General features: G+C 34.1%; 1 protein-coding gene and 1 non-coding gene across 2 annotated transcripts in view; one reads left to right on the forward strand and one right to left on the reverse strand.

The window, feature by feature from the left end:
* Positions 1-15,586, reverse strand: part of LOC138713142 (proton-coupled amino acid transporter-like protein CG1139) — a 210,296-nt gene that overhangs the window by 126,756 nt on the left and 67,954 nt on the right. The gene's annotated exons all lie outside the window — the stretch shown is intronic.
* Positions 13,085-13,166, forward strand: TRNAS-GCU (transfer RNA serine (anticodon GCU)). The gene has a single exon. It is a non-coding gene; the product is annotated as a tRNA-Ser (tRNA).

Below are 15,586 nucleotides of genomic sequence, written 5' to 3' on the forward strand. Positions count from 1 at the left end.
CATCGGGTAATATCGGACAGTGAGTTTCTTTCATCTACCACACGATGATAGTACCTGATTGACATGGTTACGTTTCTGTGATGTCGCATAGAGAAACGTAACCATGTCATTCGGGTATTACCATATGGTGGTAGATGAAAGAAACGCACTGTCCGATATTACCCGACTCTCCCCTATATATATATATTTTTTTTTTTTTTCTTTATTGTGCTAAAACAGCATGTTCCATTGCATACAATATTTGCAATACTACATGCTACGTTTATGTTACATATCCAAATTTAAAATAAATAAAAATTATCTACTCTACACATTATATGATCATCTAGCAATTATAAATCTTATGCTTAAGTACATCACAAATACACATTACACATCCACAATTAAATTATCTATGTACTATACAGAATCAATCCGCTCGCCAGTTACAAAGCTTATGCCTAAATGCATTATCAGAAATTTTTTACAAGTGTTGCAATATTACATACTATGTTTAATATATTTATATGTTATTTTTATGTTACATACATGTTCACAGTCATTTAACAATACACTATTGCAATAGACGGAGTCATATTTGAATTGTACATCACAGATCCACAATTTAAAATCTTATAATTGTATGCATATTTGGATTCATGTTTACAAAGTGTTGTACTTATTTGTCTTCATGTTTATAATGTGTTAAAGTCTATTGATTGTATGAATGTTTTGAATTGTTTGTAGTGTTTCAAAATGAGTTGATCTTGAGCAACTGGCCACTTTCCATGATTCATTACTATTTGATGTCTGAAGATGTCCCTCTGCTGCTGAAGTTTTCTACACCTGTATATTACATGATCCACAGTTTGGGCCTCTTGAAGACAGGAGCATGTGGCATCATTTATTATCCTAAATCTTTGGAGATAGGATTTTAGTATGCCGTGTCCAGTTACCATAGCTGCAATTGAAGGCGTCATTATTATCCTATTCTGTCTTAATCTCTGTCGAATCGATGGGAAGAAGGTCCTGCAGACAGCCCCTTTGGTCGCACTAGTCCATTCTTCCTGCCATTTTGCTAATCCTTCTTCTTTGATATTTCCAATAATAGCAGTTTTGGGTTTTTTAGTGTATATTAATTCTCTATATTCTTCTTATATATTATTATTATTATTATTATTATTATTATTATTATTATTATTATTATTATTATTATTATTATTCTGCCTTTCCAAGGATTGGGGTTTATCCCGTTCCGCGCCAAAGACGTTATTATTCTTGAAACTGGTCTTTCCATCTCGTTCTCGGCCGTCCTATATCCCGTCTTCCATTCCGTTTATAAAAGAAAGCTTGCTGCGGTAGTCTGTCAGGGGACATTCGGTCGACATGCTCTTGCCAGTTCTTTTGGTATTGAATTGCCTCTTGCACTATGCTACTTCTTACACCCAGTGCCGCTCTTATGTCTGCACTTCTCACTCTGTCTCTTAGAGATACTCCTAATAGCCGTCTCATGAATCTCATTTCTGAGCTTTCAATTTTATTTTTGTCTTTTTTCCTCATTATCCAGGTTTCACTACTATAATGTAACATCATTATTATTATTATTATTATTATTATTATTTATTGGGTTATTTTACGACGCTTTATCAACATCTAGGTAATATATATATATATATATATATATATATATATATATATATATATATATATATATATATTTTACAAAATCCTAAACGTTTCGCCAAATACTGAGACTTTTATTAAATTTCATTCTGTAACTTTATACATTATGTGAGTTCATGATTTCAAATAATATACCTACCATTTATATAATAAATTGATCATTTTTTAAATCTAGAAAATTAATCATACAACCTCAATTTCCCCATACCCAAATCCATTTCAAAATTAACAACTGATTCGATACAAAATCCTTATTACATTTCATCCTATAGCTCCATAAATATTGGGGTTTCGCAAGAAGCTGTTTTTTACGGTAATGGGTCGTTAGCCCTTCGCCCAGCCCCCAAGCTGGAGGACCACCCATTATCGGCTGTCCGCGATATATCCGCACCTATTCTCCATATTTGGAGGCCGTCTCCTCTATCCGCAACCTGCTGAGAGGGATTAAGTTACAGGAGAATGCAGAAAGTTACACAACGCAGAACTGCACGCATTGTATTCTTCACCTGACATAATTAAGAACATTAAATCCAGACGTTTGAGATGGGCAGGGCATGTAGCATGAATGGGCGAATCTAGAAATTCATAGAGAGTGCTAGTTGAAAAACCTCAGGGGAAAAGACCTTTGGGGAGACCGAGACGTGGATGGGAAGATAATATTAAAATGGATTTGAGGGAGGTGGGATATGATGATAGAGACTGGATTAATCTTGCTCAGGATAGGGACCGATGCCGGCTTATGTGAGGGCGGCAATGAACCTCCGGATTCCTTAAATCCATTTATAAGCTGTAAGCTTCATATATTATGTTAATTAATGACTACAAATAATATATCCATTATATATACAATAAAAAGAATCATTTTTGAAACCATGGAAATTAGTCGTATAGGATATTGGTTGGTAATATTGTGATACTAATAATATTATGACAGTGCTTTCTGAGAATTTTTTATTATTTTACTGAGTGAGAGAAGGACCAGTTTTGTGCAGAAACTTGTCCACGAACATTCCCTTGATACGTTGACGCAAAAAACCGATCTTCCTTTCGCTCAGTAAAATTGTAAAAAATTATCAAAAATAACTATCATAATATTATTAGTATCGTAACATTACCAACCTTTACCCTAACTTTAACTTTCCCATACCCAACTCCATTTCAAAATTATCAACTGATGCAATACGTACAAAAAACCTCGTGTTACAAGAGTTTAACTTTTGGTACTCTATTTATAAATTGTTAAATATTTATTTATTGTTAATAATACGTGTATATTATAAATGTATTTTCCAGTGTAACCCATCAATCTCTTGCATGCAGATATTATTTGTTAAGGTTGTAAATAAAGGTGCTCGCTATTCATCACAGAAATTAATGAAATCCTATTCATCCGTTCACATTTGAGGAGCTTGGTATCAAAGTTGGACAACCGCACTTTTGCTTTTTTTTACAGGAGAGGCGAAAAACTAGATCCTTGGAAACCAATGTCACCGTTTACGTAAACATTTTTTTAATCATTCTCAGGGTCAGAGAAATATATTTTGAGTCTAAAAATGTGATTAAATTAATATTCAGGTCGAAATTTAAGTTTAAAAAGTAAAGTTCTCCATCTCTGAAACTAAGTCATGGAGTTGTATGTTTTTGAAACCAAATGAAGCCATATTTAAAGTGAAATTGTCTACTTTTGAATCTAATTCTCTTCTAACTCGTTTCAAAGCAAATTTACGTAAAACAATATATCTTATTCATCCACAAACCGATTATATAAACAATCAGCCATGTTGGATTCGCGATGCGTGATGGGAAAAGGTGGTACGAATGTGGGCTTCTCATTGGCTACTGAAGGAATTGTCCTAATTTGAAACCAAGCCACAGTGGAGTTGTCTACATTTTGATTCTAAAGCCCACAATTAAATACTATTTTCGCTCTGTTCTGTCAGTTTTTTAACCTAAACAGTTCCAGAATCACATTCAGTACATAATAGTAATATACGTTACAAGAGCGGTATGTTGAAGTTTTCATGGTCGAGGAAAAGATTGAAAAAGCGAAACGTAGTTGAGCTTTTTTAATTTCCGAGAACATGAAAACAAACATACCGCTCGTGTATCGTACATTATTTTGTGCGAAGATCGTTTATTACATACCTGAAAGACGAATTTCTAATTAGTTGCAATGAAATCTCCATGTTGGTTTCTGTTTAATGACGTCAAATTTGCAAAACAAAAATATCTATCTTCAACATTGCTGCTTTAAAATGTTTTCTGTGTTTACTATACTCCAGCAGGCCGTGATATACGTCTGTCTTTTTCCCCCCCAGTCTATAAATGCGAACTTAAAACAAACGGTAAGGTTATGTAATGATTTATTTTTCATTTTAATATTTTAACAATATTATTTATATAACATATTGCAGTAATAACATCGGCATCTGGAATCTTGTTGATTTTTTCACGGCTTCCTTAATGTTACTTGTATCAGGAATGCAATAAGTTTCGTGGATTAGTAGACTTGACTTAATTTTTGCAAATATTTAAAAACAATAATTAACATTGCAATTTAGGTGAAATTGCAGTGGTAAGTTTCCAATTTATAATTATTATTATGTTAAACGTCTCTAAAAATAATATGTTAAAAGCCTAAAGCAGTAAAATGAATGTCGCGCTTAAGCGGTAAGAAGAGGGAAATTGTTATGTGTGTTACGTTGGGAATACTGAATGTGGTATTTCACACTTACCGCGTATTGGTTCTGTGCGGAAAACAAGCAAATACGCACGATCTCGCACAAAATTCTATGAGAAACAATCAATATCTCGAAATCGCAAAAAAAAAAAAAAAAAAATTGAGTTGTCTAACTTTGATACTACGCTCCTCATTTGTTCTTTGATATTTTACATGCATTTTCATCGGTGTGACAAACTCGCCAGATATTTATATGGCACAGTTCTAGTTGTTACAAAAACCGGTACTTGGAAAACATGGTTTAAGTTCATATCTAACCATTCCATTTGATGTTACATGTAAACTTGTAATATCGTTCGTTTTTTGTGATTCTTAAGTTCTGCAATCGGACAAAGGTCACAGGGCAAGAGTTCCTGTGAATAAGTACGTTGGCTACAAAATAAAAGGAACGTTTTCAGCAGCAAAAGAAAGAGATTTCTATGGAAGGCGTGGAAGACTCGTTATTGTCTCGAAGTAGTTAACCTTGCGACCACTTCTGCAAACCTTTTCATCGGATCAGAAACCAACTAGCGTGACAACTTCCTGGGAGAATCCTCCATTCACCATGGCACTTTTAAGAAGAAATCCTTATTGCATTATGCCTTTATTGTCAAAGAAACAATCAACGACACGATATTTTGAAGTTCGAACTTCATTTTTGTTATCTATCGTTCCTTTACTTTTCCTGTAATATCGCTATTTTTACTGTAACTACCACCACGTAAAAGCCCATTTGCAGTTAATAAATATTCATTCATTCATTCATACATTTCTGGAGGCTGCAAAGATATATTCTGACATTATAATCTGTGTGTTTACTATTTATCTTGTACTTTCACGCTTTAAAATGTCTTTATTCAGTATTATAATTATAATAATGCAGAGGGAGAAAACTTTCTCCTTGACGTACTAATTTCTTTATTTGCTTTCCTAAGTATATGTATAATTAATGTATATATGCCGTCCTAGATAACTTATCAAGATGCTAAGTGATTATTTATTCCCATAATTAGCATAACATGTAGAACAATGTAAGTTGATAAACTTTTCCGGCAATAATTTGCCATCTTCAGATCGTTAAGGAGTTAGGTACAGCTTACAGCAGTAAAATTTTTGGAAATATTCAATATTTTTTTTTCTCCACTACTGTATCCTGTACAATAATGAAAATTGTATGTCCTTCTGCTATATAAAAAAAATATTTTTACGATTTAAAAAGATTTTTTTTTTCAGAATTCAAAATGGTGGTAGTTCACTGTGCAGTGATGAAGCTTTTCCCTCATAACTCATAAGCTTGTTAACTTTTTCATGTTCTCTCTCTTTTATTTTATTGCTGGAACTCATGTTCACAATTCATGCTCTTTCAACTACATTCTTTAATATTTTTTTTTATTTTCTGTTAGCAGAAAATAGTCTACTGATATTTGGCCATTTTTAAAATGAATTTATTTTTCATCAGACAATCCATCAAAGGTAGAGAAGTGATCTTGATCATGCATCATATTTTGGATATGACATGCATAAATACACACAAAACAATTCATCACAGAATGTTATATAGTTTTTTTAGTTATCTGGGAAACGCTTCATCACTGCACAGTGAACTGAATTTAAAAAAAAAAAAAATGCAATTTTTTTTAATCGTAAATTTTTTCATATAGCAGAAGGACAGTGTTTTCCACGTACTAATTTTCATTACTGTACAAGATACAGTAATGGAGGGAAAAAATGTTGAATATTTCCAAAACGTTACTGCTGTAAGCTGTACCTAACGCCTTAAGAAGTTATGTTAACAAAGTATGAACACTTTACAAATTGATTGTGTAATTTTGCTTGACTAGCAATTACAAATTTTATAGGCATGTTGTATGGTTTCTGATAAGCTAAATATAATAATAATAATAATAATAATAATAATAATAATAATAATAATAATAATGTTTTATTTTCGCTGGCAGAGTTAAGGCCATAAGGCCTTCTCTTCCACTCAACCAGCCTTAATCAATACAATACATAAATTTAAATTACAAATATTTTCACTACACTTAAAAGGTTCTCCAGCAATAATCTTCACTACACATTTATTTAAATTTAGATAAATCTATAAGGTAAAGTAGTAACTTAATTTATGAGCTAATTTAATTCAATGAATTATAATTAATTTAATATTTGAGATAGCTAGTAAAATGATGAAAATTAATTTAATATAAGCTTACTAGGACTATGTTACAGGGAGAATATATATATTTCTATTTCTATAATGAGAATATTAATGTAATTGCCATTAGAGGTTTTGTAAATCTATTTAGAGAAATTAAAGATAATAATAATAAGAATGGACAGATGTTAGTTTCATTATAAGTAACAAATATTAATCAGCAATTCATCTCTTAAGTAAGAATTTATGTAATTTTGACCTAAATGCAGCTATTGTCCAACAACCCCTTATATCACTCGGAAGCGAGTTCCAATTTCTAGCAACTGAAACTGTATAGGATGAAGAATATAAAGATGTCTTGTGGTAGGGTATAATGAGTAAATTGTTATAATGAGATCTTGTACTTAGCTGATGATATGCGGATAAATTTTGAAAACGAGAAGCCAAATATATTGGGGTAGCGGTGCGCAGAATTTGAAATAAGAGAACAAGAGAATGCAGGGCTCGTCGATCGCTTAGCCTTAGCCAAGACAGAGTTTGGAAAGACGGGGAAACATGATCATACTTACGAATATTACAAATATAACGGACGCACGCATTATGCACACGTTGTAGCCTGTTGCTCAAATTTGCATTTAGGTTACTTAATATAATATCGCAGTAGTCAAAGTGTGGCATCACGAGTGTTTGTACAAGGATTAATTTTAATTTATCAGGAAGAAAGTTCTTCAGTCGCTTTAATGAGTGAATAATGGAAAATATTTTTTTGGAAGTGTGATTCACTTGTTCATTCCATTCCAGGTGACAATCCATATAAATACCAAGGTTCTTCACAGTCGTACTGTATGGAATAGTAGTATTATTTACAATTATCGGTGGCAAATTTTGTTTGTCACACTTCGATCTTTGATGTTCTATTAAGATTGCCTGCGATTTACTTGCATTTAAATTAAGTCCGTGCGTTTTCGACCATATAGGAATTAAATATGTGTGGCAAATTATTGTCGAAACGTTTATCAACTTACATTGTTCTACATATTATGCTAATTATGTGAATAAATAATCACTTAGATAAGCTATCTAAGACTGCAAATACATTAATTGTTTATTTAATTTCTATATTTAGTTTATCGGAAACTATACAACATGCCTCTTCTTGTGATGTTTGTATCTATGTCTTAAGATGTGTTTTCTGAAAGTTTGGGAAAATTTCTTTAATCGGAATATAAGTGAAACCTTATTGTGTTCATTTTTTTTACAAACGAGGTTGATGTTCAACACCATCCAAATGTTACATTATATTATAACACTGCACCTGCATTGCTGCAACCTTGGTGAACCAAGAGAGGTGGGCTCTTTCAGAGAAGGGTTTTTTTTATACAGAACTGGAGTTGTACTGTATATCAAATTCAGTATAGGGGAGAAATTATTTTGATAGCCTCAAAGAAAATAAAATTGGGTAGTTTTCAGAAGTGCAAATTCAAGAACAAAAAGTCGCTATTCAGACCTGTGTGGTACTAATAGGCAATGTTAAAACATATATTCACAGAGGGAAGTTTTTTTTTTCTCCGGTTGCCAATGTACACAGAAATGCATAAGTTCGAGGGAAAACCCAGAAGGGAAAAATTCCCCGGCTTTCCCCCTTCAGGGTAGAGGATGGTATTTTTTAAAACTTTTTCTTATTTGGTTTAAAATATTAATTTTTTGTATGTAGAGAGCTCATAGCTGTGGCAACTCAACCAAATATAAACATTTTGAAAAAAAATATTTGGGGGCCAATATTAAAAAAAATATATATACCCAATGCAAGGTTTTACTAAAACCGATATATCTAAACCATTTTTAAGGATAGATTCAAACAGTCCTTTGCAATGTACTTGCAAAAGCATGCTCTACAAACTGTTTGTAACAGAATTTTGATATTTTATTTTATTTTTATTGGTTTTTTTACGACGCTGTATCAACATCTAGGTTATTTAGCGTTTGAATGATATGAAGGTGATAATGCCGGTGAAATGAGTCCGGGGTCCAGCACCGAAAGTTACCCAGCATTTGCTCGTATTGGGTTGAGGGAAAACCCCGGAAAAAACCTCAACCAGGTAACTTGCCCCTACCGGGATTCGAACCCGGGCCACCTGGTTTCGCAGCCAGACGCGCTGACCGTATTTTTTTATATTAGTCCCTACGTTTGTAAAATAAACAATTACAATTTTATAACAATTTTTAAATTTAATTTTTTGCAAACCAACGGACTTATTATTAAAATGAAATCAAGTAACAAACTTCTGTTACAGAGGAAAGTTTCATAATAGTCTAAATAATGTGTGTTCTAAATTTCATGCATGTATCTTTAATAATCCAGAAATTATATCCATTTTTGATTGGCAATATAGCAAAGAAATGAAGTTACCGGAAACCAATCAAAGTGGGCGTGTGATTTAAAAATCCATAGCGCAGGAAGTTTAAACATGGCGTCTCAACATCTGGTAGGGACACAAATACCCACAAAATGTTATGCAATGCATTCCACACATATCAAAGAGTATTTTAAAGAAAAAAAAAATATTTTTGAAAATTTAATTTACCGGAAACAACTATAAAAGGGGGGAATGATTTAAAAATCCATAGCGCAGGAAGTCTAAAAATGACGTCTCAACATCCGATAAGTGCAGAAATAGACACAAAATGTTATGCAATGCATTCCACACGTATCACAGAATATTTTAAAGAAATTTTTATTTTTTTGAAAATTTACTCGTTTTTCACCAAAAAATACCATCCTCTCCCCTTCAGTTCAAACACTGCCAATATTGTCGAGAAGGAAAAGTAACACTTTATAGGTACAAACATAGGCCTGTATTTCTTTTGCCTCTAAACGAAGAGGATTCTGCAGTATGCAGGGAATGAGCAAATTCGTGAATTTCCATTGTGCGGTGTCATGATACACTTGAGGCGGCGCGGAGGGGGCAGATGTGTTTGGGCGGCAGCACAATTACGTCTTGTTTAACATACTCAACCTTGTGCTGCATTACCGTGGGGTCAAGCCCCGTTCGCCACAATAAATGATCGTAAATTGCGCAGCCTGTCAGCAAAACGTGAATCAGACGCAGAGTACACATCTGTCAGCAGCTGACAGCTACAGAACTTCCTTCATTCACGGAAAAATTTTCCTTATTCGAGCCACCGAGCTTTGTGATAAAAATTTCCGGGATTTAACTTGGCTCAAATGTTCACAATTAGATTTTATTATGCTTTCGCTAGATTAAGAACATATTATTTTTAGTCCACACCTGTGGAGTAACGGTTAACGCGTCTGGCCGCGAAACCAAGTGGCCCGGGTTCGATTCTCGGTTGGGGCAAGCTACCTGGTTGGGGTTTCTTCCGGGGTTTTCCCTCAACCCAATATGAGCAAATGCTGGGTAACTTTCGGTGCTGGACCCCGGACTCATTTCACTGGCATTATCACCTTCATCTCATTCAGACGCTAAATAACCTAAGCTGTTGATAAAGCGTCGTAAAATAACCTAGGCTACTAAAATAAAAAAAAAAATATTATTTTTATTTACTTCGTAGTCATTTCACTTACTTTGCAACGATCTTACTTATTATGGCTTTTTAGATAACCCGGAAGTTCATTGCCGCCCTCACATAACCCCGCCATCGAATCCTATCCTGAGCAAGATTAATCCAGTCTCTATTATTATTTCTCACCTCTCTCAAATACATCTTAATATTATCCTCCCATCTACGTCTCTGCCTCCCTAAAGGTCTTTTTCCCTTCTGCCTCCAACTAACCCTCTATATGCATTTCTGGATTCACACATACGTGCTACATGCCCTGCCCATCTCAAACGTCTGGATTTAATGTTCCTAATTATGTCAGCTGAAACATACAATGCATGCAGTTCTATGTTATGTAACTTTCTCCATTCTGCTGTAACTTCATCTCTCTTAGATCCATATAATTTCCTAAGAACCTTATTCTCGATCACCCTTAATCTCTGTTCCTCTCTCAAAGTGAGAGTCCAAGTTTCACAACCATACAGAACAACAGATAATACAATTATTTTATAAATTCTAACTTTCAGATTTTATGACAGCAGACTGGATGATAAAAGTTTCTCAACCGAATAATAACAGGCATTTCCCATATTTATTGTGTGTTTAATTTCCTCCCGATTATCATTTATATTTGTTACTGTTGCTCCCAGATATTTGAACTTCTCCACCTCTTCAAAAGATAAATTTCCAATTTTTATATTTCCATTTCGTACAATATTCTGGTCACGAGACATAATCATATACTTTCTCTTTTCGGGATTTACTTCCAAACCTATCGCTTTACTTGCTTCAAGTAAAATTCCCGTGTTTTCCCTAATCGTTTGTGGTTTTTCTCATAACATATTCACGTCATCCGCATAGAGAAGCAGCTGATGTAACCCGTTCAATTCCAAACCCTGTCTGTTATCCTGAACTTTCCTAATGGCATACTCTAGAGCAAAGTTAAAAAGTAAAGGTGATAGTGCATCTCCTTGCTTTATACTTTCGGTAAATTAAGAACAAATTATTCTTATTTACTTCGTAGTCATTTCACTTACTTTGCAACGATCTCACTTATTATGGCTTTTAGATAACTCGCAGGTTCATTGCCGCCCTCACATAACCCCGCCAGCGAATCCTATCCTGAGCAAGATTAATCCAGTCTCATTATATCTCATCTCCCTTAAATACATCTTAATATTATCCTCTCATCTACTCGTACGTCTAGGCCTCCCTAAAGGTCTTTTCCCTTCGGCCTCCTACTAACATTCTATAATTATGCATTTCTGGATTCACACATATGTGCTGCATGCTCTACCCATCTCAAATGTCTGGATTTAATGTTTATAATTATATCAAGTGAAGTATACAATGCGTGCAGTTCTGTGTTGTGTAACTTTCTCCATTCTCCTGTAACTTCATCCCTCTTAGCTTCAAATATTTTCCTAAGGACCTTATTCTCGATCACCCTTAATCTCTGTTCCTCTCTCAAAGTGAGAGTCCATGTTTCACAACCATACAGAACAACCGGTAATATAACTGTTTTATAAATTCTAACTTTAAGATATTTGACAGCAGACTAGATGACAAAAGCTTCTCAACCGAATAATAACAGACATTCCCCATGTTTATTCTCGGTTAAGAGAAAGTTTTATATAACATTCTTATTGAATTTGGTATTCCTAAGAAACTAGTTTGATTAATTAAAATGTGCTGAAATGGAGATGTTAGTCTTTTATTTTTAGAACTCTTCTGGCAATATTGTAGTGTTGGAGGTGTACTTCCCATTCAGCATTAAATAAACCAAGGCCACGAAGATTCTTCGGAGTATATAGCATGTCATTCGGACAATCGTGTGATATACCCACAATTTCCTTAGCAACTGTTCGGACAATTTTATCAAAATCATGTAAGAAAGATTTTGGAATCTTATTCAATGGTGTACTTTGGAGCGAATAAATGATCTTAGGCCGTATATACTAATTCTTAATATTCAGTTTTTGATCAGGTTTCAGTAATTTCTTTGTGAACAAACACGTGTATCGGTACCAACAGTTGTCTTATTAACATGCAGTGTTGCCAACACATAAATTGTATCCCCGTCAGCCTAACACTTGGAAATTCATCAGAATCCATCAAAATAAAAAAAATAAGACCTACTCAATATATCTGTATACAAATAATAATAATAATAATCCATGGCGCTACAGCCCATGAAGGGCCTAGACCGACCAGTCGGCTGCAGGTCTCACGCCCACATGCCGAAACAGAGGTGGACGATCATCCAACCAGAATGGAGGTATCGTGTGGTTAGCACGATGATCCCCCCAGTCGTTATAGCTGGTATTCGCAACCGGATTTCGCTGCCTATCGTAGCTCCCCAAGTGCATCACGATGCTGGGTGGGCACCGGTCCCATACATTGGCCGAAATTTCATGAGAAAATGTTTTCCCCCATGAGGACTCGAACCAGCGCGCATTCCGTAACGTGAGTTCTAGGCAGGATGTCTTAGACCACGACGCCACGGCGAAAATAAAATTTTAACTCAACTTTCTTACCAATCTTGATTAAAATAATAATAATTCAGCCACATCATCTGCCTCTAGTTCTGCAGTCGATACGCCGGATTGGTCTACGTTCCTCCAAAAATGAAGCAATTAAAAATGACAGCAGCTGAAATGTTGAAATACGATGTAAATAGTAATTTCCTCCAGAATATTCGTCACCCGTCAAAGCCATTATTTTCCAGACAGTTACGTTGAAATTCCGTCAGTTCTGACGGAGAACTGACGGAATTTCCGTTCAGTTGGCAACACTGTTAACATGGCTGTCAGAGCTTTCCTTTGCGTTGTAATCGGATTATTTCATACGCGCGCATTACACAGGAAGAGCACTGTACTCGTTCGTGACCATTACATCACAGAAACCCGTGGTTATCTACTCCGCCGAACGCTGGAATCGAATAATGAACCTTACTGCCCTTCCTCATTACTTGCTGATATCACGACGAGGTGGCCGAGTGGTTAAGGCGTTGGACTGCTAATCCAATGTGCTCTGCACGCGTGGGTTCGAATCCCATCCTCGTCGAGAATTTTTTTCTGTAATTCCTATCCATTGAAATGGATAATCATTACAACATGTTACGCAATGATTTATTAGAATGCAAGTTGTACTATAATGAGCTGCATGTAGACTGTTATGACTCATGGATATTAATAAGGATTTGAACACAAACATTTCCTGATATTTTCCAGACAAGAAGGAACTTTCCTTACTCATTTTATGGTAATTGCCTCATACTGACCATAGTCTACGCGATAGCTAAGGCTGTATTGTAACTTTAAGTCTGCCAATAAACCAAAATGTTAGTATTTTTAACCTTTAATTAGCAAAGCTTCATTTCTCACACTAGTTTATTAAACCGTGTCGGACCGTAAAGAAAACAACTATCGCAATATCCATATTTTTATATGTTGTACAATATTATAGTACTGTGAAATTTTAATTTTCCTACCATTTTTTTTCTATTGTTCTATTAAAATTATAGCATATAGCCTATTAACCTGTTGTATCCTGTAGGATACTTCACGAATTTAAAGGTTAATAACATGCAGTACTTTCTACCACTAAAAGAATGTTTAGGTAATTTTGAACGATTTTTTAACATTTCTAATCAGCAAATAGTATGTACTATAGTAAAAGAGAAAAATTGAAACCTCATTGTATATTTTCGAACAGTTACCGTCAACGCGGGCTACTTTGACCCTTAAGGTGTTACTTGAACCCTGAAGAAAAAAAAATGTTTTCGTCGATGTAAAATAACAGTTTGGTGTCGAAAGTTGTGGTTTTTTTCTCTGCAAACTTTCATCTGTACAAATATTTTCACCTAAGTTACTCCAGTGGTAAGTAAACATTTTTTTTCTTCTGGCTTCAAGTAACACCTTAAGGGTCCAAGTAGCCCGCGTTGACGATATTTCAACATAACAGTCTGGAAAATGTTGCGAATCACTTTCTTCACACTCGTCCTCGCAGTTTTACTACAAAAATGTTTGATTTTTAACTATTTCTAATATTTGTTATCAGCAAATATTATGTACTACAATAAAAGAGAAAAATTAAAATGTCATTGTATATTTTCGAACAATTACTTCAACATTATTGTGATCACAGATGTTAAAGCGTATATGAATAAACTTAAAAATAATAATTAATAAGCAGAGACCCGATCTTTGGCAGAATGTCTTTTTAAATGTGTTAAATATATCTTCATTTTGAAAATAAATCTGTACGAATTATAAGTTACCTTTGTGATTGAAACGTCACAGTTTTATGTTGCTCTTTTCTGTCTTTTTTAATATGAATGCCTAATTTAGAAAATAAATGTTTTTTTTTTTTGCCTTTATTTGATTATTTATCTATTATTTATTAACTTATTATTAAAAATTGCCTACATGTATATTTGAATTTATTTCTATAACCGCTACAATGAAAGTGACTTCACCGAATGTGTATTATTGTCTTTCAGTCAGTTCATATTCTCTTTGCAACAATGAGTGCTGCCGTGCAAAAATGTATAACAGTAAGCGTTTTAATTATCGCTTATGTTTATTTGACAAGGCAACAATGAGTGCGGGTCTAACGTTATTTTTGTTTCAGTTTTCATTGCGACGTTGTTGTAGCTAGCTAAATATTTCATATCGCAACATATCAGTACAACCAAACACAAAAATGCACTTTCCAAAGGCTAATGGGAAGAAGATTTCTTTGCTTCCAACAGTAATTGCAACATTGAGTCGAAAATCTCAATTTGCATTCGACTTAGCCTATGTAAAGCTTTTCTTGCTGCCGAAATCCCTTTGTGGTAAGTGCAAGGTTGTGGGTCTAGTGCAAGGTTCTTGTAATTGTCTTTTATTGCGTATTTTAGCTATTTATAATGCCTTTTTGCCTGCCTATTTTAGCTATTTATAATGCCTTTTTGCCTGCCTATTTTAGCTATTTATGATATCTTTTTGCCTGCCTGTTTTAATAATTCATAATGCCTAAACTTTCTGTCTCTGTTAATAAGTAATGTCAAATTTATAATGATGGGTAGTTTAATATCATGGCCTATGAAGAAAGAGGTTGCTATGACAACAATGATGTATTAAATAATATAGCACGGCAAATCGTTTCATAATGTTAACTTTATGGCACAAGTTATGCTTTCATAATAGAAGTCATGATGTTTTAGTTGTCATGGTAATATTTTACACTACTGGTACAATAATGTGGCATATTATGCATGATTTTCACTAACGATAATAGTTATTTATGGTACTTGTGAGGTAAGTGCATCTTTATTGCACGAGTGGAAAGATTTAAGCACGAGGCGTCAGCCGAGTGCTTAAATTACACGAGTGCAATAAAGATCACGCTCACAAGTACCATACGTAATTTTATCATGACCATAACGAAAAATTATATTTTATAAAAGAAAATATGCTGAAAATAAGTCCTCATGTAATCAC

Source organism: Periplaneta americana, chromosome 14 (assembly GCF_040183065.1).
Source record: "Periplaneta americana isolate PAMFEO1 chromosome 14, P.americana_PAMFEO1_priV1, whole genome shotgun sequence".
Lineage (NCBI taxonomy): Eukaryota > Metazoa > Arthropoda > Insecta > Blattodea > Blattidae > Periplaneta > Periplaneta americana.